Source organism: Pan troglodytes, chromosome 4 (genome assembly GCF_028858775.2).
Source record: "Pan troglodytes isolate AG18354 chromosome 4, NHGRI_mPanTro3-v2.0_pri, whole genome shotgun sequence".
Taxonomy (NCBI): Eukaryota; Metazoa; Chordata; class Mammalia; order Primates; family Hominidae; genus Pan; species Pan troglodytes.
The window spans coordinates 171,773,662-171,797,815 of NC_072402.2; the positions used below are offsets into that span (position 1 = coordinate 171,773,662).

Consider the following 24,154-nt stretch of genomic DNA (forward strand, 5'->3'; position numbering starts at 1 on the left):
TTTTGGTAACTATAGCCTTGTGTTATAATTTGAAATTGGGTAATGTGATGCCTCCAGATTTGTTCTTTTTTTCTTAGGATTGCTCTGGCTATTTAGCCCTTTTTTTGGGTCCATATGAATTTTAGGATTGTTTTTCCTAATTACGTGAAAAATGATGCTGGTATTTGAAAGGAATTGCATTGAATCTGTAGATTGCTTTGGGTAGTATGGTCATTTTCATGATATTGATTCTTCAGTCCAAGAGCCTGGGGATGTGTTTCTATTTGTTTGTGTCATCTATGATTTCTTTCAGCAGTGTTTTGTAGTTCTCCTTATAGAGATCTTTCACCTCCTTGGTTAAGTATATTCCAAGGTTTTTTTTTTTTTTTTTTTTTGCAGCTGTAGAAAGGAGATTAAGTTTTTGATTTGATCCTCAGCTTGGTTGTTGTTGGTATATAGAAGTGCTACTAATTTATGTACATTGATTTTGTAACCTAAGACTTTACTGAATTTGTTTATCAAATCTAAGAGTCTTTAGGGGGACTCTTTAGGGTTTTCTAGGCATACAATCATATCATCGGCAAACAGCAATAGTTTGACTTCCTCTTTTCCAATTTGGATGCCTTTTATTTCCTTCTCTTGCCTGATTGTGCTGGATAGGACTTCCAGTACTATGTTGAATAGAAGTGGTGAAAGTGGGGATCCTTGTTTTGTTCCAGTTCCTAGGGAGAATGCTTTCAACTTTTCCCCATTCAGTATGATGTTGGCTGTGGGTTTGCCACATATGGCTTTTATTATTTTGAGGTATGTCCCTTCTATGCCTAGTTTGTTTGGTCCGTCTTCAACACCACTTGATAGCAGTATGAGTTTAGCGTTATGCCTGCTGTGAGCTACTTATCAGGCATTTTGCTCACTGGGTTTTCTTACTAATCTTATGAGGCATGCATCATCCTGGGTTACAGATGAGAAAACACTGGTTCAGAGAGGCTCAAATAACATGCGCAAATTCACATCATTGTTTAGACTTAAGTCTGGATTAGAACCCAGGAATCCCACCTCTGACACCCAACTTTGATAATCTCACCAAGATCAAAGGCTGCCCTTTTAGAGGCCAGTAGTTATTTAAAATCTTGGGAAGTAAGGTTGAAGAAACCATCAAGTGTCAGCTATTCTCTAGCGACAGACGTGACAGAGGCTGGTTGACTTTGGCGCTGTGCATTTGACTCTCTTACATGGCCTCAACTGTTTTTCCTTTGAGCATTTTGATTTTGAGACAAAGACTGTTATGGGTTGAATCCTCCCCAGATTCATATGGTGAAGGCCTAACCCCTAGTACCTTTGAACGTGACCTTATTCGGAGATAGGAACTATAAAAATGATGAAGTTAAGGGTGGGCCCTAATCCAATTTGAACACAGAGATAGACACGCACATAGGGAGAATACCACATAGACATGAGGGCAGAGATGGGATGACGTATCTACAAGTCAAGAAATTCAGAAGATTGATGGCAGGCTGGCAGAAGCTAGAGGAGGCGCATAGAGCAGATTCTTTCTCAGCCAACGGAAGAAGCCAATCCCATTAACATCTTGATCATGAACTTCTAGGCTCCCGAATGTCAGACAATCCATTTCTGTTGTATAAGCCATCCAGTATGTGGCACTTTGTTAAGGCAGCCTTAGGAAATCATGCAACACCAACGTAATTCTTAGTCCTAGGACATTTTATGCTGTGATTTGTTTTGACACCCATCTCCCATCCACACACACACACTTAAGTATGTTTAGCTGATTTCTTCAATACGACGTGCCTTGGAAAGATGTCCCCAGAGAAACGTGACTTTGATAGCACAATGAAGGCCAGAAGAAGGCAGGACTTAATTTATACAAATCTATTTTTCAGGTGACCTTTCAGGAATTACCTATATGTCATGTACTGCCATAGAGATGCTGGGAGTGAAAGTGAGACTGTTCAGTAAAACCATTATGTTTTCACTGAGTTATGCTAACATCACTATGTCTATGGAAAAAGTAGCTCACGCTCATTTAAAAGAGTGAAGACTCAAGGTGAATAGCATTTTTCCCACTTAAAGGGAAATAATGGGGCACCTTCTCTTCCTCTGTCTCTCTTCCTTCCTTTTCTCCCTCACCTGAGCTCCTATAATATGTCCTATAGCATGTGTGCTAGCTGCTAGTGACAATGTGCGGCAGACATGGTTCACAAAAGATTCATGCATGTCTTCCACGGGGTAGAATTGTTGCAGAAAGCAGTGGTTGAGCTTTGGACTACATTTCCCACCTCTTCCTAGATGGGCTCAGATGACTGAATTCTGGCCAATGGAGTGTGGGAGGGAATGTAGGCCATTTTCCCAGCAGCCTGATTCTTCATGATAAATCAGAAAACTTGGTCCATTTACCTGCGGATACCTCACTTTGTTGTGACATGTTTTTGGTTGTGGTGACCAGAAACCTTTTAGTAGGTTAAAGAGAGGGAAAATAAAAAGGCTATCGGGGAAGAAATGAGGGGACTTGTTAGAACACTAGCTTTTAAAGGTACCCCTGAGATATGGAGATGCTCTTGGGAGGTTGGGGAAAAAGCATTAAGTAATATTGAGTCACACAAAGAAAAGGTTATTCTTATCCTAAATCTTTATACATCTGGATACGTTAAAGAGATGGTCTCAATTTAGATCTATTTTTATTAGTGCATTTCTCTGTGTCTCCATCTTCAATGCGTAATGATACCTAGCTAATATTTACACTGTTTTAGTTATATTTACTTTTGTCATTACCTGTAGGTATAGCAAATGCTACTAATTTTCTGTTTACAGACTTGATATGCAGTTTCTTCTTTAAATGAAAAGTTTTAAGCAAACATATCTGTTCGATTTAAAGAAGATTATTAAGCAAATTGTTGGTGCAGTGCGGTGCGAGGATATGGCTAAGATAGGGGTAGTATTTGAATGCCCAAATATTACCTTTTGGAAAAGTGGTTGAGAAATACAGGTCAGGAAGATGCTGCACTGTTTCTAGGAGCAGGGCCTTAGGGACCAGAGAATGGAAAGAGAGTTCATGAAACCCTCCAATTCCGTTCTATCTCTGTTTCTCTTCACATGCCTACTGTATCTTGGTGTTTCTCTGCAGACCAGCTTTATCACAGTAGAAAATGGTCATCAATAGCTCCCAAATCTTATAGCCACTTGGGGCATGATTGATTGGCTTGCTCTGATTCTCAATTTCACATTCCATAGAAATGGGGTCCTTGTCCCAGTGGGGTCAGGGGCCCATCTGTGCACAATCACTTATATCCATGAAAGCAAGAAAACATTGGAGGCACATGACTGTCTGTGCTACAGTCATGTGCTTAGGACCTGGGGTAAGTTTGGAGAGAAACAGAGATCCTGACAAGCCAGAGAGAAAAAAGTGGATGATTTTGACATTAAAACAGAAGATTCTCTCTTAATAAAAAAACCCATCAGAAATGTTAACCGATAAATGACAGACTGAGTAAAGGTATTTGCAATATCTCATATCAACAAATTACTGATACCTCTGATATATATAAAACCCCTACAAATCAATTAAAAAGAAAAGAACTCAATAAGAAATTAGGCAAAGAAGATGGACCGTTCCTTCACTGAAAGGAAAATCCAACTGGCTAAACAATATGTGAAGACAGGCCCAAACTCACTAGTAATGAAGGGCACAAAAATGCGAACGGCAATGAGATAATCCATTTGGATCTATGAGTTTGACAAACATTAGCATGTGAACAACACCAAGTGCTGGTGGGGATGTGGGGAGACCAGAGCTCTCCTACTCTGAAGCTGGAATATAATTTGGCAGAGTCTTTCTTTTTTTATTTTCGATTTATATATATATATATATATATATATTTATTACACTTTAAATTCTAGGGTACATGTGCAAAACATGCAGGTTTTTTACATATGTATACATGTGCCATGTTGGTGTGCTGCACCCATTAACTCATCATTTACATTAGCTATATCTCCTAATGCTATCCCTTCTAGAAGGTGACCTGTAACACTTAGCAAAATTAAGCACACCTGTGCCCTATGTCCCAGTTAGCACATTCCTAGGTATACAATCCAGATCAATTCTTTCCAATGTCTGCAAAGGAAGATGTACTAGGGTAGGTGTTGCTAGGCTCTGTGTGGAAGTGGAGGAGAGCGTTGAAGTCAACCTGGGTGTCTGTCATTAGGGGCAAGGACAAGTACAATGTGGTGGATACACACTGTGTGGGATACTATGTAACAGCCAGAAACCATAAATTAGGTGTACACACGGCTGCATGGAAAGGTCTCCATTCAACAAAACTGGGAAGCAAGTAGGAAATCCAATGAAATTAACCCCATGGCACAATGTATCTAAATTAAATACATCACACACAAAGCTATATTACCTATTTCATTAGAATCAATGCATATTTAAAGATGTGTATGAGACATAGTAGGCTGGGTGCTAAGAGAGTTCAGTCTAATAAAGAATCAGGGAAGGCTGGGCGCAGCGGCTCATGCCTGTAATCCCAGCACTTTGGGAGGCCGAGGCGGGCAGATCACCTGAGGTCAGGAGTTTGAGAACAGCCTGGCCAACATAGTGAAACCCCATCTTTACTAAAAATACAAAAATTAGCCGGGTGTGGTGGCAGGCACCTGTAGCCCCAACTACTTTGGAGGCTGAGGCAGAAGAGTTGCTTAAACCCAGGAGATGGAGGTTGCAGTGAGCTGAGATTGCACCACTGCACTCCAGCATGGGCAACAGAGTGAGATTCCATCTCAAAAAACAAAAAGCAACAACAACAACAACAAAGAATCAGGGAGGAAGGAGAGAAATTTAAAATAAAGAAACAGAGCATCTAGGCAGACACTTGGAAGATGTCTGACCACAAGTCTAGGTAGTAGAGACAGGAGTGGACTGGGACAGAGAACCCAGTGAGGGGCTACTAGAAAAGCCTGGGTGAAAAAAGATAAGTGGCTCACGTCTGTAATCCCAACACTTTGGGAGGCTGAGGTGGGCAGATCGCTCGAGATCAGGAGTTCGAGACCAGCCTGGGCAACATGGTGAGATCCTGTACCTACAAAAAATACACAAAAAATTAGCCAAGCATGGTGGGGTATGCCTGTAGTCTCTGCTACTCAGGAGGCTGAGGTGGGAGGGGAGGATCGCACGAGCCTGGGAGGCGAAGGTTGCAGTGAGCCGAGATCACACCACTGCACTCCAGCCTGGGTGACAGAGTGAGACCTGTCTCAAAACAAACAAACACACACAAAAAAAAAAAAAAGAAAAAGAAAAAAGATAAGACTTGAGCCAAGTCTAGAAATAACGTGATTCCAACAGATTTAAGGGACACTTGGGAGGAGGCAGAAATGATGGGATGAGTGATGGATTGAATGTGGAGGGTGAAGCAGAGGGATGCATCCAGAATACTTCTTGTGTTTCTGCACACCTAAGTGGACTGTGCTGGCATTACCAGGACCGGGAACCCACGAGGAGCACCAGATTTGGTGTGAAAATAATGAGCTTCCTTTGGATTGTCCATACAGGATAAAATTATTGGTGTGTCCATGACGAAGTGTGTGAATGTTTTACTGCAAATAAACATTTGGGCAACACACTTGAGCAGGTTCCCTAATATTCCACATGCTGCCATGCTAAATTAGCCTTTACAAAATGGCTAAGATGACTTAATGAAATGAATTTCTGGACCCAAGAAGAAAGCAAATAATATTCATATCTCAGTGAAGGTCAGAATTCGGGCTGACCCAGACTGAATAAAAGGTTTTCGTTTGAAGTTTGAACTGAAATACGGCAGTTTATTTTTAATCTCTGAGTTATAAACCGGGATTTGTGCAAACAATTTGATTCCCTGTGGACTCCAAATCGTGACGAATATCAATACTTTAGGGCTTTCATAATACAATGCCAGAGTTTATTGAGGAAAATAAATACTCATGACAGCGACAAAGATTTCATTTCCCAAACTCTCAATTCACGTAGCAGTTGGCCACTGCAAGGACCAAGGGCTGGGAAAGTATCTATTTGACCTACACAAAGGCTCAGAGAGGAGTAAGACTCATCTTTAGATGTTACACTGAACTCCACAAGGTCTCACTAGCGGTTTGAGCAGAAAAGAGTGAAAATGAGATGAAAGGTGGGGCAGGGCACTAAACTCACAGCCAAAAAGCCTGGGTTCCAGTTCTGCCACAGACTCGTTGGGGGGCCTTGGATGAGTCACCTCTGTGTACCTCCCTTGGGTTCTTCTGTTGCTTCATTGATAAAAATAAGCCTGTCCAATGATAGGATCTCTGAGTTCTTTCCCTATTTGATTCCAATACTCTGCTCTGTCCCAACCCTCTGTTTCTACAACCATGTTCTAAAACAAACAGGCTCACTTATGTTCTGTTTTTTACCAAAGATGTTCCCACTCCTGATCACTCTGGACCCCTCATCATTATGTCCTTCATCTTTTCCTCTTTAAATAAAATAAAACTTTTCACTTAAAAAGTTTTAAGTAAACCTCCCTGGTCCATTTTAAAAAAGTATGAAGTAAATGGTAGTAGATATGCTCAATGATACGGCTGAGATAACAGTAGCGTTCGAAGGCACCGATATTACCTTTTGGTCTGGTAGTTGGGAAACAGATCAGGAAGATGATGGGCTGTCCCAAGGAGCCTTATTTGCAATCGGCAGGCAGCACATACAGGGCTGGGCCTCACTTTCTCAGTGAAGGAAGTGGTGCTCAGAAAGAAAGCAATTCCCGAGACTGCAAAGGTAAAAATTAGTGTGATCAGCTGTCTCAGCTTGCCTGGGACTGTCCCAGTTTGAACACCAGAAGTACCACATCCCATGAAACCCTTCCCTCAGTTTGGGACCATTGGGCATCCTAGGAAGGTCCAGTCTCAGGGGTTTTACAGTCCTTGAGTAAAGATCATTGATTCATAAGAATCAGCAGGAAGGTGGCAGCTTTTTGGAGTCAGGCAACAAACCCCACCAGGTACTGTTTTGACGAGGCCTTAAAGGCGAATGCTTGTGCTTAGAATATGTCAAAAACAGCTGTCATAGGTCTTTAACTTTTCTTCCTGGCCAGCATCAAGGCTGTATCTTTTGGCCTACAGATTCCTGCTAATTTGGGTCAAAAACAACTCTGATATTAGACACACACGTCATAGGTTGAATTGTGACCCCCCCAACCCTGGCAAAAAAGATTTGCAGGGGTCCTCATCCCTGGCACCTGTGAATATCATCTTATTTGACAAGAGGGTCTTTACACATGATCAAGTTAAAATGAAGTCATTAGGACGGCCGTAATCCAAAAGGGCTGGTGTCCTTATAAGAAGGGGAAAATGCCATGGGAAGCCACAGACCCAGGAGGGGAGAACTCCATGTGAGAATTGGGGGCGAGGATTGAAGGGTGGCAGCTGCAAGCCACTGAATGACAAAGATTGTTAGCAAGTAGCCAGGAGCTGGAAGAGGCCAGGAAGAAACTTTCTCTGCAGGTTTCAGAAGGATTTCCCTACAGCCCTGCAGGCACCTTGATTTCCGCCTTCTAGCCTCTAGTGCTGTGAGGCAATACGTTCTTGTTTTAAACCACCCAGTTTGTGGTGCCCTGTCACAGCAGCCTTAGAAACCCATGCAGTACTCAACTGAACAGCTGCATGGGAGAGTGGTCTTTCTAACACACCGCATCTGACTATGTCACTCCCCAAAGCAGAACCTGTCGTGGCTCCTACTGCATATGGGATAGAGCTCAAATACCGTTTCTCTCCAACATTCTCTCCTGCCTTGTTTTCTATGTGAATTATGCTCCAGCCACACTTATCTTCTTTCTCCTCTTTGAACTTGCCAAGTGGGTTCCCAGCTTAGGGAGGGTCTTGGAAGACTTCCTTGCAGGAAGCCTTGGGCTGAGTTTTCATGCACTGCCCTGGGGTCACTGTGCCTGCCATTGACAACCTTCAAAACTCTCTGTCGCCAGTTGGTTTCTCCTCACACTCAAGGAATTAGTTCAGATGTCACCTCTAAAGGGCCTTTGCTGTGCATGCCATCCAGGCCACTCTTCCTGGGTCACTCACCACCCTGCCACGCTGTTTCATTTCTATCATGGCAATTATTGCTAGCACATATCATCTATCACGTTCGTTTATTTGTCTATATGCCTATTGCTTGTCTTCCCTCACTAGGATATAAGGTGCATGAAGGCAAGAATCTTGTCTGTTTAGGTTATTACGATGTCTCCAGTGATCAGAACTGGGTCTGGCAGCCAGGAGAGCCTGACACAGGTATGCTAAATAAATGGATAATCACACATAACAGATAGAGCATTGTGCTAGGCCTGGTTTAAGTGCATTAAATATGCTAATGGTTTTCTAAATCTTTTTTGCAATTGCATGAGAAACACAGAGAGGTTTAGTGCTTGGCCAAGGTCACACAGCTGCTAAGCAGCAGAGTTAAGATTTGAATTGAGAGCCAGCACTGCTAACTGCCATGCCACCATGCCATGCTACCTCTTGGTGGAAGGAAAGAAAGCTGTTGCAGTCATTGTGTCTGCTCAGAATTCTCGCCAACTCTTCTCACATGCTTACACAGGGTACCCTCTAGCTGCTGGGTGTACCTCGGCCACAGCCTCCTCCCACTGTCTCCCAGGTATTATTATTGCTTATCTAGGCTTCCATCTCTCTTACTATACTCCTTGACACCTGCTGCTGTCTGCTTTCCTGTCCTCCATGGGGTGTGTCTTCAAAGTCCTATCAATGATCACTTCCCAACTTATCTGTGTATTTCTCATCCTCCCAGGTCCTGGCTGTGCCAAGTTCTCTCTTGCCTCCGGGCTGTTGCACATACATCGCCTTTGCCTGGAATGCTTTTCCCCTCTCCTCCTCCTGGTTCAGCCCCCTTGCCATTTGAGGTACATTGCCTCCTCCAGGAAGGGTCTCTGGGTTGCGTGGTTGAGTTGGGTGCCCTTGCCACGGGTGCTCACAGCCTGTTAATAGTTCTCCCATCATGGCAGCCACGTGAGTGGAAGCCACTGTCTGTTCACCCAGCTGCCTCTCGCACTATGCTGCAGCCACATGGGGGCTCCAATCACTTCTTGGTTATCTCTCTATCTCCCACATTCAGGACCTAGAAGAGAATGGATGCTAAGTAAGGGCCAGGTGTATAATACCACATCTTTTTATTTTTATTTTTTAGATGGAGTCTCTCTCTGTCTCCAGGCTGGAGTGCAGTAGCACCATCTCGGCTCACTGCAACCTCCACCTCCCAGGTTCAAGTGATTCTCCTGCCTCAGCCTCCTGAGTAGCTGGGACTACAGGTGCGTGCCACCACGCCCAGCTAATTTTTGTATTTTTTAGTAGATACGAGGTTTCACCATGTTGGCCAGGATGGTCTTGATCTCTTGACTTTGTGATCTGTCCGCCTCAGCCTCCCAAAGTGCTGGGATTACAGGTATGAGCCATTGCGCCCGGCCAATGGCACAGTTTTTCATTTTTACTCTTGGCCAACATCTATTGGGTATCTACAGTGTGCCAGGTATCATTCTCATGCTTTCTATATGTGAACTCAATAATCCGTAAAACAACCCAATAAGGCAGGTGCTATTATTATTCTCAATTTACAGATTCAGAAACCAAGGCATGATGGAGGGTCATGCCACTTGCTCAAGGACACTCAATAAGAAGCAGAGTTGACTTTCAAACCCTGACATTTGGGCTCCAGAGCCCACTCTCTCATCTACTAAACTATATCTGCAAAGGTATAACAAGCTCTCTGAGGGCCAGCCTCAAGCCCCCTGCCCCTGTGGGGCAGAGGCAGCCCTCTGGCTGTGTTGGCTATTTCCACTTTGGGGTGAGGACAGGACAGGGGGATGGAGATCATCACACCCACATCCCTGGCCTGTGCCCTCCAAACTCCTGCTCTAGTTCTGCCCAGAGGGTAGGTATGAGGGTAAGGTTCCTTCTCAGCTCACATCTATGCTTTTAAAAAGCACTACCTCTCAGGATGCTTGGGGAGGAGGATGTGCACCCTGTCTTGCATCTAGCTGTCCTAAATTTGCTAAATCCCAAAATCTCATCAAAAATAACTATTCGTTTATTATTTACCCATCCATCCATCTTCCATTCATCAATTCATTTATCATATATCCATCCATCCACTCATTATCCATTCATTCACCCATCATCCACCCATCCATCCATCCATCCATTATCCACCCATCCATCATCCATCCATTCACCCATCATCCACCCACCCATCCATCCATTCATTATCCATCCATCTATTCATCATACATACACCCATTATCCATCCATCCATCCATTCATCATCCATCAATCCATCATCCATCCATCCACCCATCCATCCATCAATCCATTCATTATCCATCCATCCATCCATCCATCCATCCATCCATTCATCATACATCCATCAATATCCATCCATCCATCCATTAATCATCTATCAAGCCATCATCCATCCATCCATTCATCCAGTCATCCATTCATCATCCATTTTCCATCCATCAATCCATCCATTCATCATCCATCCATCCATTCATCATCCTTCCATCCATCCATCCATCCATCCAGCCATCCATCCATCTCTTATTTATTAAGCCTTCATTCTGTACCAACCATTATTCAGAGGACTTCACAGACCTCATCTCACCTAATCCTCATAGCAACCATTGAGGTATTGTTAACTCCATTTGCAGGTACAGAAATGGGGGCTTAGGGGCTGAGCACCTTGCCCATGGTAGCAAAGCTGGGGTTCCAAACCAGGTCTGCCTGGCATTAGAACCTCCAGTGAACAGGCTACTGAGAAAGAGAATGAACTAACCAGTTACTGAGACTGGTTGTTGAGAAGGGAATGCCTGGAGAGGCAGCACCACCCTATGCAGCTGCTCATTTGCTCTGCTTGGATGATTCCCATTCATTCATTCATTCATCACACATCAAGGAGAATCTAGAGTGTTTTAGGAACTCCGCTAAGATGTGTTTGCCAGGAGGGTTATGAGATACTGACCATGAGGTTCCCTGAATGGAGTGATGCAGAGGATACCTCTGAAAGGCCTTAGGCCCCCTCTGCAGAGTTCTGGCAAACTCTCTCCAGCTTTGCCTAAGCATTCTCTTCTACCTGGAATGTTCTCCTCTTCCCTCTCTGCCTTCCCCCAGCCTATTGAGCCTCTTATAATTTCAGTTACTTAATTTGCTTATGTGCTTATGCAGGCCTTTGTTCAATACATGTTTACTGAGCACCTATGTTGTGTCAATCACTCATTCAGGTTTTGAGGATACAGTGATGAATAAGGCAGGTGGTGTCTCTGCCCCAGGGAGCTCACATTCTAGTGAAGGAGATGGGAAACACACAAACAAGATAAGGAAATGGGCCAACTACTGTCCTAGGAAATAATGGAGATGGGGAGAAGGGGCTTTACTTTTGGTGGAGGTGTGAGAGAGTGATTGGAGATGAAAGGGGAGGAGCTGGCCATTTGAAAAACCAAGGACGGAGTGTCTTCAAGAGAGGGAACAGCAGGCTCAGAGGCCCTTAAAAGCAAGGAGCTGGGAGAGCTGTGGTCGCTGCGGGATGTAGAATTGTTGACCCCCACCCTAAAGAGAATTAATCAGCTTTCCATCTGTGTTCCTGCAGCATTGTGCTTCCTTCTATTTGAGCTCCCACCATATGGTTATTATGGGTTATTATGGATTCATGTCTTTGTGTCCTCCATGGAACTCGGCATGCTTCAAGGTCAGGGACCGTCTGTAATGTGTGGCTAATAACAGTGAAAGCCTTACAAACCTTACAAGGTAGTTGGGAAGATTAAAGGTGATGATCTAGGAAAGGCCTTTAGTACAATTTCTGAAACTGTAAATGCTCCGCAAAGTCTAATAATTATTATTGATAGTGACCTACTGCTCACCCAGCCCAGGGGCCAACACATAGAAAGGATTGAGTCTTGTTTCCAGTGTGCAGGAAGGAGGGAAACAGGTGAGCTCGTCCAAGAGCAAGGCCATCAGGACTGTCGATGGGTCATCACCAACTGGCTGGGGGTTGTGCTTCCAGGAAAGAGCACCTGCTATGGCTCCCAGGCCACAGACAGTGCAAGAAACATAGCCTCATTTTCTATCACTTACATGACTTCTACTTCTAGCCTCCATGTTAGGGTGGTGGACACAATCAAATGTTCCCCTACTTTCTCCCAGGGTAACATCTAAGATCTAGAGGTCTCAAATACTATGCACACCTTGAGGATCTGGCTTCTCCAGTTCTTGGTAACATCCATTCAAGACTCAGGATTCCAGTCCACTGGCCCTTGGTTATCTGTCAACGTGGGCCATTTGCTCATTCAATAAAAACTCATTGATCACATCTGAAGCATCAGGTGCTGTCCTAGGTGTTCGAGATACAGACATAAAAGAAACAGACAAAATCATGCTCTTGGAGCTACATTCTAATAGGGGTGAAGATGGAGGATAGAAAATAATCCAGTAAATATCTGTCAGGTGATAAGAGTTACGGCGATCAGAGTGTGGAGAGTGAATGAGTGGGGGTGATGATGGACAGGACGCTAAGGTGGTGTTTAAGCCAACACCTGAAAGAATTGAAGGAGTGAGTCCCGGTTCTGCCTAGGAGCACTCCAGGGCATGTGCAAAGGCCCCAGTGTGAGCTCCGTATGTTGGAGGGACAGCCCGGAGGGTGGGGTGACTGGAACTGAGTGAGCAAGGGGGAGACAAGGCCCGAGGGGTGGGCAGGTAGGGCCTTGTAGGTCACAGAGGGGATTGGCCTTTTGGGCTCAGTGAGACGAGGGGATGCTGGGGGATTCTGAGCAGAGGAGGAGTGACACAACCTAACCTATGTTTTGAAAGGATCACTCTGGCTGCTGTGGGAAGAAACAGCTGTAACAGGGTGAGGGTGGGAGTAAGTTAGGAGGCTGCTGTGGCAATTCAGGGGAGAGGTGGTGGCTAGGTCCAGGGTATGAGGATGGCGAGAAACATAAAAGTAGAAAGAGCTACACTAGTGGGGCATCTCCCTTGTACTTAGGTTTTGAAGGGCCAGCCTAGTATCTGCTCTTTCTTCAGAGAGAATGGGTCAAGGCTGCCCTCTCAGATGTGCGGGCTCTGCTGGGTGCTGGCTGGGTGCTCGGATGTCGTTTCATTTCTTCTGCAGCCCCTGGCCACCAGCACATCTGTGTGAGCCTGTCTGGGGCCTTGTTTCCAAGACATACCATGCATTTTGGCTTTTGTGGTTTCTTTTACCCTCCTTATACTCCTGTGAGGTCTCTGCCCTGGGATCCCACAAACCTCTTGAAGATATTTATCCCTTCCTGGGGCTGCCTGGAGAAGAGATCAATGCACTTTCTCTAAGACTCCCCTGAAGTATCTTGATTCTCCTCTGATATCTTCTTGCTCCAAGTCTGGAGAAATCTGCTCAGACTTGAGGGGTTGAGCTATGAAGGAGAGGAAGGCCTTGTTTGTATAGCCTCATGTTTTCTCCTAAATGTTTTGTGTGCTGTAAGGGGTTTCCCTCCACTAAGAATTTAGGTTTTTCCCTTTTCTCTGCTTTAAGTTCCAGAACAGTCCTGAGGGGGAGGGGTAAGGGAGGAGAGAAAGCAGAGAAAGTAACATGGGTATAGAATACCAGTTGTAATTTGCAAAGATTATCCTACCCCCAAAGCAAAAGGAGCAGTTTGTTTTGGATCCAAAACACAAAAATATGCATTTCAAAAACAGCTTTATTGGGGTGTTCTTGATAAAGAATTGCACATAGTTAATGTGTATGATTTCATGAGTTTGGGCATCTTCAAACACCTGTGATACCATCCCCACAATCAAGGTGACTGACATAGTCAGCCTACCCCCCAAAGTTTTCATGTGTAGCTTTGTTTTTGTTTGCTTTTCTTGTTTTGTGGTAAGAACACTTCACATGAGATCTACCCTCTTAACAAATTCAGAAGGGCCCAATACCATATTGCTAACTAGAGGCACGACATTGCATAGCAGAGCTCTAGAACTTGTTCATCTTGCATAACTGAACCTTTTTACCAATTGAACAACTCTCCATTTTCCACTCCCCCAACCCCAGCAACCACTATGGTATTCTCCACTTCTATGAGTTTGTCTATTTTAGATATAGATATAAGTGGAATTATAAAGTATTGGTCCTTCTGTGTCTGGCTTATTTCACTTAACATAATGTCCTCCAGATTCATCCATGTTGTTGCAAATGGCAGGACTTCCTTCCCTTTTATGGCTGCATAATATTTCACGGTGTGTTTATACCACATCCTTCTTATCATTCGTCAAATGCTCACCCTGCTCATTTCTGCCTCAAGGACTTTGTCCTTGTCATTCCCTTTATCAGGCACGTGGCCCCAGCTGGGTGCAAATGGAGTCTTCCTATGTGCCTAGCTGGGGAGAGAGATGGCTTTGATGAGCGAGCAGCCTGTCTTCTCCACGGTGGCTCTGTGCCCGCCCACCTTCATGACATCCACCCTTTGTCAATTGAGGTCTGCAGGGTTGGAATGGCCCTGTTTTGTGGGTGTAATGTTGGGGTACAATATGGAACTATTCCACCTTTCTGCACCAGTTACAACATGATTTGTCAGTCTTCTCAACAAATTTTGATGAAATAACAATTAGGTATCATGAGCTATACTTGGAAATGAAGATACAAATAAAAAGTTGTCATTAGAGTGAAAAAGATTACACTCATCCATCGACTGCATTTTGCAAACATTTATTGAGTCCCCATATTGTGCTCAACAGTCATAGCCCGTGCCACATGAAAAGCCCACATGAGCCGTATTTCATGATGGATGTGACAGGCTTGGTCTTCACTTACTAGTGTGATCTTGTGTGAATAATTTCACCTCTGACTCTCAGTTTTCTCATCTGTAAAATGGGAATGGTGATAAATTATGATTCAACAATGTTGCACAGAAGGTGCCTGGAGGAATAGCCTTTTCTTGGGTTTTAATATCTGAGCTCTTTCTTCCACTCCACCTCCCCGCTCCCGGCCACCTTTTTTTTTTTTTTTTTTTAACAGAGACTAGTCTCACTCTGTGGTTCAGGCTGAAGTGGAGTTGTACAATCATAGGTTGCTGTAATTTTGAATTTCTGGGCTCAAGTGAACTTCCCACCTCAGTCTCCCAAGTAGCTGGGACTAAATCCATGAGTCAATGCATGTGGCTAATTTTTAAATTATTTCAGAAATGAGGTCTCACTATGTTGCCCAGGATGGTCTCCAACTCTTGGCCTCAATCAATCCTCCCACCTCAGCCTCCCGAGTTGCTGGGATTACAGGCGTGAGCCACTGTGGACAGCTTTCTCTTCCCTTTTAAGAGCTCAGACGATCTGTTCAGAAATTCTCACTTTTGAAGCCAAGGTTTGCCAACAATTGGTGCCAAAAAAAAAAAAAAAAAAAAAAACAAGAGAGAGAGAGAGAGAAAGCAGGTCAGAGTTTAGGCCTCCACAATCTCACTTTACATGAACAAAAAGGAAAATAGTGCCTGAATCCAGGAATGGGGAAGGATTAAAAAAATTTTAATGTGAACATAATTAGCATGGAAGAAAAAGGGCAACTTGTTCTCTTTACTATTGACATTTAGACAAGACTGAGCTTGGCAATGAGAAAGGAAGAATTCCATAGAGGCCGAGTTCTGAGCTTGGCAATGAGAAAGGAAGAATTCCATAGAGGCCGAGTTCTGAGCTTGGCAATGAGAAAGGAAGAATTCCATAGAGGCCGAGTTCTGAGCTTGGCAATGAGAAAGGAAGAATTCCATAGAGGCCGAGTTCTGAGCTTGGCAATGAGAAAGGAAGAATTCCATAGAGGCCGAGTTCTGGGGCAGCACGGTTTTGTCTCCCACTACTTTCCTCTCTTCCCTTTCTTCCCATACTTGTCCCCTTGAGTTTTCTGGGAGGTAGGTGGTAGAGTGTAAGGAATTTGGGTTTTGATGTCTGAAGGAACCAGATTTGATTCTCGGCTCTCTCCTTTCCTATATGTGAAAATTTGGATAGACTTTTCAACTTCTCTGAGCCTCAGTTTCTTCATCTATAAAATGGAGGTAGGAACGCCCCACTCATGGACTGAGCGAGGCAGTGGATGGGAACCGCCTGGCACATAGTAGGTATCCACACGTGATTGCTTCCTCCCCTCCCGTTTTCCCTTAGGAATCTAGGCCTGTGCTAGTATCATACAGTTGTTTTTCATTTAAATTTTTCTTAGTTCTTCTTTTTCCTAATTTCATTCTCACCTTGACTCTAGAAGCTCATTCCTGCCTCCTCATTTCCAGGTCTCCTTAGCTTCCTTCCCAGGCCCTAGTTCAGGACACTCCACCCCTCTCCTGCCCTACTCCCACCCTGATCTCCTGCCTGCATTCTCTTTCCCTCTCTCCTCCCCACTGCCCCAAAGTGATCTTCCCAACTGTAAATCTGACCTCACCACACTCCTGCTCAGAAGCTCTCAGAACTTCCTGCTGCTCTTGAGATGAGGGCCACTCATCCTGAATTTGCATTTCAGGGCCAGCCCTCACTCAGCAGATTCCCAGTAAACCCTATGCTCCAGCCATAAGGAATGACGTGTCCAATTGCAAACACATCTTCTTGTTTGACCCCCTGGCTGTTTATATGCACAACGTCCTCCTCCACCTGGCTAACCCCTATTCATCCCTCAAAGCCCAACTTGAGTCTCTCCCGAGGGAAGCCTTCTTGGCCACTGCTGAGACAGAGTTCCTCCCTTGTCTTGTTTTGTCTCTATTTTTTCTTATTCAGCTGCTCTCATGGCATTAATCTTACTGAATCCATATCGCCTGTGTGCTTGTCAGTTGTTCTACACCGTACAGAGGTTCTCAGGGTGCAGAGGCTGCACCTTGTTATAATTTATTTATAAATTCATTCTACAGGCATGTATTCAGGATCTCTTTTGCCAGGCCCCTGCTGGCACTGGCAACTCAGTGGAGAACAAGACAGACAAGGTCTCTGCTTGGAAGGGACTCACACTGTAGCAGGACAGTACAGATAGGCAAACAAAGAGGTGAATGAGAAACTATCCATTGGTGATGAGTGCTATAGAAAGAAGGAAATCAGCAGGGACAGAGTGCTGGGGCTGTGTGCTGGATGCATGTTGGGTGGTCTGAGGAGGTCTCTGTATCTGTCGTAGAAGACACTAGAATGCTTGTCGACAGAAAGGAGGAGGGGAAGTGTACTTCCTTCTCTTTGATGCATGTGGCCTCGTGACTGGTAGCAAGGTCATAAGTGAGTACCCCTGGGTTTATGTTTTCCAGAATGGCCATTCTCAGATTGGATTCAAGTCTTAACAAAGCTGACAAATGCTTATCTTTCTCATCACAACCACTGTAATTACCCTATGGGTGGAGAGACCTGGTGAGTAGGTGCCAGAGGGGAGCAAATGTGGGTTCAATATCAGGGGAAGCTCCGGAACAATGAGTGCCGTGTGACATCCTCATAATAACAGTAATTATGACAAAAATAACCCTCGCCTTCCCTTTTGCTGCTTTACCTTTTGCCATTTCTAAAGCATATTAGTAGCCAATGCCGTATTTGAGTCTCTGCAGCACTGTGAGATCACGAGCCCTGTCTGTAGGAAGGGCAACTGGAACCCACGGAGTGCAGTGGCTTTCCGGGGTCACACAACTGAACCCAATATCCAACCCCAGGTTCTCATTCCCAAATCTAGGTTCCAGAAAGGGCTGTCTTGGGAAGTAGTAAGCTCTATCAGCAGATAGGCGAGGAGAGGATGAGCATCTCTCCTCCCTTGCAAGGAGACAGAGGAGACTGAGGGATGGGAGGGAGGATGTGGGGCTCTGCTGTCCCCTCTTAGGTTCTGGACTCCTCATTGTAAGACCATGGGAACAAGACATTTTTTAGGTGCATGGGAGGCCTTTCATTTCTTCACTTCCTTGACATCGGCAAGAAAGCTCCACCTTCTTCTCAGTGAGAGCTCTGCAAGCCTGCTTGCCAGGTTCAAAGGTGAGTGAAAGCTGGCCCATGCTTTGCTGCGTGAACTTTAAAATCTAACATGCTGAGCCTCATGTGAGTGCCCGAGCCTTTCCTCCACGTTCTGTCATCCCTACACTGATAAGACCTAGGACAAAGGGCTATAAAAGATGATGGAGTTTTCTGGCCGGGCGCGGTGGCTCACGCCTGTAATCCCAGCACTTTGGGAGGCTGAGGCGGGTGGATTACAAGGTCAAGAGATCGAGACCATCCTGGCCAACATGGTGAAACCAAGTCTCTACTAAAAATACAAAAGTTAGCTGGGTGTGGTGGCGGACGCCTGTAGTCCCAGCTACTCAGGAGGCTGAGGCAGGAGAATTGCTTGAACCCGGGAGGCAGAGTTTGCAGTGAGGCAAGATTGCGCCACTGCACTCCAGCCTGGCGACAGAGCGAGACTCGTTCTCAAACAAACAAACAAACAAACAAGATGATGGGGTTTTTGATGATAACCATTTGAAAGGTCACTATTTGGTTTCCAGGCTCAGACAGCCACCCCTAGGGGGGTCTCCCAGGTGGGGAAGTGAAGTTGGAATTGGCCAATAAGCGTGTTCCGGGAAGGTGTTTGTGGCAGCACTCTGCATTGGAAGTGCTTTCTTGTACCATGGGCCTTTGTGACACCTCAGGGAGGGGAGCACCAGAGGACCTGGAGATGATGCTAAGGAGCTTCATTCTCTCCAGGGCCTTTGGTCTTGCTCAGCTCTGGAGGCCTCAGTACAGAAATGGGGCCTCGGATGGAGAGCAGGCTGAGGAGTTTGCTCCCCACAGCAAAACAGGGCCACCGGCTTCTAAAAGCCCCTGGAGGCTCCAAGTCCCTGGAGTGCAGGCAGGAGGGTGTTCAAAAGGTGTGGCATCTCCAAAAACCAGTGCCTTTGACTTCAGAGCTGGCATTCAGTTCCTGCCACAGTCAACACTTGCCTTTCTGGGAGTTCTCGAGGTTGGAGGTAAGAACAGGGTCTGCTCTCGAAGTTCCTCTTAGCAGTGGCTTTGAGGTCAGACAGAGCAGGTTTGGGTCCTGGCTCTGTGGCTTACTCACTGCAGGACCTTGGACATAGCCCTCTGTCCTTTGCACTTCAATTCCCTCATCTGTCACTGGACCCAGTACTCCCACATGGGAGGATTTATCTATGTAAGACACTTAGAGGAAGAGCTTGGTATGTGATAGCGGCTACCTCTTTTGTTATGATTGCTGTTATTGTTATTGAGGCAAGCATCATGCTCTTGGCAAAGGCTAGGGACCATCAGGCTAAAATTCTTTCTCAAAGAAGTAATGGGCTGGGAGCGGTGGCTCATGCCTGTAATTCCAGCACTTTGGGAGGCCGAGACGGGTGGATCCCCTGAGGTCAGGAGTTCGAGACCAGCCTAGCCAACATGGTGAAACCCTGTATCTACTAAAAATACAAAAATTAGCCAGGCATGGTGGTGTATGCCTGTAATCTCAGCTACTCGGGAGGCTGAGGCAGGAGACTCGCTGGAACCCCGGAGGTGGAGGTTGCAGTGAGCCGAGATGGTGCCGAGCACTACAGCCTGGGCAACAGAGTGAGACTCCGTCTCAAGAAAAAAAAAAAGAGAGAGAGAGAAGAAATAATGGCAACGGCTTTCAGCAATCACAGTAGCAGTATCTAGGCTTCTGGTGGCAGATGCAACAACCTGTGAACACCTTTTTGGTTAGGGGACCAGCCTCTTGAGTTTGGCCTTATTTGGGGTCTATGGAAAAAAATAATAAACCCTTTATAATAAATAATAGTAAACAAAATGGAGGCGATATTTTTTGAAAGTTTAATATACACCAGGCACTGTGCTAAGTGCTTCCTAATTACTAATTCTTTTAATCTTTTGAACAGCAGTATACATATGTTCTTATTAACTCTGTTTTACAGGTGAGGAAACGGAGGCATGGTGAGGTGAAGTGATGTGCTCCAGGATACTGTTTAGTCATCTGTTGCTGTGTATTAAATTTATAGCAACTTGGCAACTTACAACAACAAACACTTATTATCTCATAGTTTCTGTGGGTCAGGAATTGGAGAATGGAACCGCTGGGTGGCTCTGGGCCAGGGGCTGCCATGAGGCTGTCATCAGGATGTCAGCTGGTGCCACAGGCATCTGGAGGCTTGGTGGAGCTGAAGACCTGCGTCCAGGATGGTTCACTCACATGGCTGCTGGCAAGAGGCCTCAGGGCTTTGTTTTCTGTCGACGGGACCCTCTCCTTGGGCTTGCTTGAGCATCCTCATGACATGGCAACTCTTTCCCCAGAGCGCGTGATCCAAGACAGACAGCAAAGTCAAAGCTTCGGACCTAGTCTTGGGAGTCACATGCCATCATTTCCACTTTATTCTGTTTGCTAGAAGTGGATCACTAAATCCAGCAGACACCCAAAGGAAGGAGAACTAAGTTTTAACTTTTGAAGGAAGTGTTAAAGAATGCATGGACACATTTTAACACCACCGTAGTCATGGACCTAGTAAGATTTCTTGCTAGGATTTAAAGCTAAGTCATCTTGGTCCAGAAGCCTGGGGTCCTCCTGCTGCCTCGACAGGCCACCTTATACCCTCAGGAGTGATGTGACATTGTTGGTCAGTCTCAGATGTAAACAGGCATCACCTGAGGGTGACTGGAGCATCGAGAATCAGGGATGAGCTGCACCTGACCTAGAACTTAGGATGTGTTTTTACTGGAAAACTGATGGGTCAGAGAGGGGCCTGAGTGGCTAAGATTATCAGCTGTCCTCTGCTCACCTATTGTCAGGGAACACTGAGGAGCACCGTCACTCAGACTGTCAGGAGTGAAGGGTGGGGGGTCCCAGTGTGTGTGTGTGTGTGTGTGTGTGTGTGTGTGTGTGTGTGTGTTGTAGGCAGCAGGCATAGGGACTGTGCAGGACCTTGAAGGCTTTGGTAAGGAGTATGGGTTTCAAACTGTGGGCAGGTGGAGCCAGCATAGGGATTCAAGCAAAAGAGTGACGAGGTCAGAGGCAACCTCTAGACAGGGCTGCAGGGTGGAGAGAGGTGGGCAGCTGAGGCTGGGCACCAGGTGGTGGGTCCAGGACACCATGGCCAGGTCTGGTCCTGAGAATGGAGAGGAGGCCTGTGGAGAAGACTGTTGCTGGGATTTGGAGTCAAATTGGCCTTGAGGTAGACGAGGAAGAGAAGCATCCAGGGTGACACCTGCTTCATTAGGTGCAAGTCATGGCCAGGTGCTGGTGCCCTTGTGAGAAGAGGACTTAGAAGCAGAAGGAGCTGGATGGGGGAGGATGAAGAGTCCAGCTTTGAGGCGCCTAAGTGAGCTGCCTGGAGTTCATTCATGGGAGAGGACCAGAGCACTTGACTATTTGTGTCTCGAGCTCAGTAGAGTCAGGGCTGGGGAGCAAGTCTGGGGAGGCATTGGTACCCTTGTGGACTAGGGAACTGAGCAAGGTCTGTGGGGAAAGAGAGACTTGAACTTTAAATCTTCTCTGAGCCTCATCTTTCTCAGCTGTAAGTTGGGGATAAGCATTATTCTGAAACCCATGAATGTATAGTGTATGCAGAGGGCTGTAGCATACCACTCAGATCCATTCTGAGTCCTCTCCTCATACCAGAATGCCCAGGGAATTGGGAGGAATGTGGGTTCCCCTAGGGAAGCAGAGGAAGCTAGAAGTGGGGGGCTTCCCTCCAGAACTAGATTATGGGTGTATCTGATTCTTGCCAAAAACAGGGCCCTGCTCCCACCAGTTCCCAGAGCCTGGCTGTGACTCATTTCTTCTGCCTTTGTTTTGACTGGTGCCTGATGCAGCCTGGCTCTGCAATGATGCAGATGCTGATGCTGTTGCTAGGCAACCGAGCTACAGCACGAATCCTGAGAGGCCTCTGTTCTGCTCACCCCCAACCCAGGGCTGCTGACAGTGGTTGATTTGGAACTGGCTGGAAAAATTGGAGAGGTTCTTATGAGAGTCCACGGGTATGTTAGGGCAAGGAGTGCATATGTGTGTGATGGGGAGAGAAAGGCAGCAACGATAACAACTTCCACTTACTGGGGGCTTGTTCTGTGCCAGTCACTGCATGAATTAACACATTTCATTTTGTATAACATATAGCAGCCTCAGGAGGCATGTTCTAAACTCTTCCCATTTTACAGACAAGAAACCCAGGACTTAGAGAGGAAAGGGGGCTTATCCAAGTCCACTTAAATATGAAGTGGTAAGGCTGAGAGGGAAACCTAGGCCTGTCTGATTCCAGGGCTCCAGAGAGCACAAGGAATTTGGCTTTGATTTCTTCCCTGCTCCATCCATTGTCCACTGCAACACGTTCTCTGCAACACAACCAGGGGTTTGTTTGGAAAACATGAAGCAAATCATGTTGTCCTCCAGCCATGGCTCACCCTCAGGCATCACACTCCTTCCTCTCCATGCCCTCATTCCTTCTTTGCTGTTTCTCCTTCCTTTTCTCTGAGTGTCATGATCTTCTTGCTTCAGAGCAGGTGACTTCCTCACCTTGATCTTGGTCATTCTCCCCCCTCCTTCAGGTTTCAGTTCAGATCCCCCTCATCCCCGCAGCCTACCTTCCTACCCTGAAGCCATGGGGTCTTTCTTCTCCCAGGACCCCATCCACCACCCTCTGCCATTCACAGGGCTCTCCTCTATCAGGCGCTGGGTTCCAGTCTTGTTCGCCCCATTATCTACCCCAACACCTGGCCCAGGACCCGGCACACAGGAGAGGGGAGAGGCCGTTTAGTACTTTTTGAATGAATGAGGATCTGAAAAGTGAACGTTAGAATTTGTGAAGTGAGCCTTCTGGGGTCTTTGGTCTTACATTGATTTGAGAGGAAGCAGCTCACTAATATTTCTCTGTCTCTATTCTGGGCCAGACATTTAGCTGAGGGTCTATTGCATGTTACTAAATAAGTGCTCTGGCCTTGCAAACAGCCCATCCTGCAGGTGAGGAATCTGTGCAAACAGCCCATCCTGCAGGTGAGGAACCTGAGGCTCAGAGACCGGAAGTGACTTGCCCCAGGTGGCACAGCTTGTGATCATGGTGCCAGGATCCAAGCCCGAGTCCACCAGTGCCATGGCTCTGCTAGGAAGCCCCAGGTCTCTTTGAAGGGCAGTTAAAATAAAACTGCACAGAAATAAGAGCCTTGACATATTCTCATTTCCACAGTGTTCACAGACACCTTCAGTTTGGAGACAACACCTGCCAGAGAATGAAAAGGCCAACCCAGATGAGAGGGTGGGTGCGGCGGGGGGCGGGGGGGGGGGCGTGGAGAACCATGGGGGAGAGGAGTTATGGGAAAAGCATGTAGAGTGAGCTGTAGCCCTGCCCAGCATGGGTCTGGCCTCTGCCCAGGACACCAGGAGCCTCCTCCTCCCTGCACCATGCTCAGCAGGACCACCGACCCCAAACCAAGCCCCTACCAAAATACATTGCTCCTTCATAGGTCAAGGAACTGGCACCACTGCCTTCACCTCTGCACCCTCAGCAGGCTGGCCACTCTGACCCTGCACCCCGAGGAGCTGGGCAGAGTGTCCCCGGGCTGAGAGGAGCTGTGGCCCCTCTGGACTGCAGTAGCTCTACTCAGGAAGAGGGGCAGGAGACACTTGAAGAAGGAAGTCAGAGAGCTCTAAACACAGGGTGGAGGGTGGGCAGGGAGGGCAGGGGCAGGCATTGGGACAGGGCAGGGCAGCTCAGGGGCAGGCAGGGGAGACCACCTCTCCCTCTCCAGGGCAGCAACAGAGCGACTTCCTCCACCTATGACCTCTGCAGTCTTATTTTCTTTTCACAAAAGTGAGGCTTATTACCTCCACATTACAGAGGACCTGGAGTCTCATTCATTCATTTATTCATTCATCCAACAGGTTTTATTGAGCACCAGTTAAGCACTAGGCATCTCCACTTGGATGCCTAACTGGCACTGAAACCTCCCTAACCTCTTCCTCTCTCAGTCTTCCCATCTCCCTCGGTAACTCCCTGTCCACCCCTGAGGACAGCCCTTCGCTATTCTCTTCCACATCTTACACTTCCGTGCCTTCCTACTTCCTCCACTTCTGACATATGGACAGACCAGATTCACTTCTTCCCAACTCTACTACCCCCTCCCTGGTCTCAGTGGCCCTTCTGTGCCAGGGTGTGGGCATTAGTCTCGTGATTGGTTCCCTGCTCCCCTTCTCCCCTTTATA

The 24,154-nt window shown here is 46.3% G+C and overlaps 1 long non-coding RNA gene across 1 annotated transcript; it reads left to right on the top strand.

Moving 5' to 3' along the window:
* Positions 1 to 15,781: 15,781 nt before the first annotated feature.
* LOC107974940 (uncharacterized) lies at positions 15,782 to 23,112 on the top strand. The gene is made up of 4 exons (XR_001718053.4): positions 15,782 to 15,911; positions 16,009 to 16,114; positions 17,274 to 17,373; positions 19,884 to 23,112. It is a non-coding gene; the product is annotated as an uncharacterized LOC107974940 (long non-coding RNA).
* Positions 23,113 to 24,154: the final 1,042 nt, after the last annotated feature.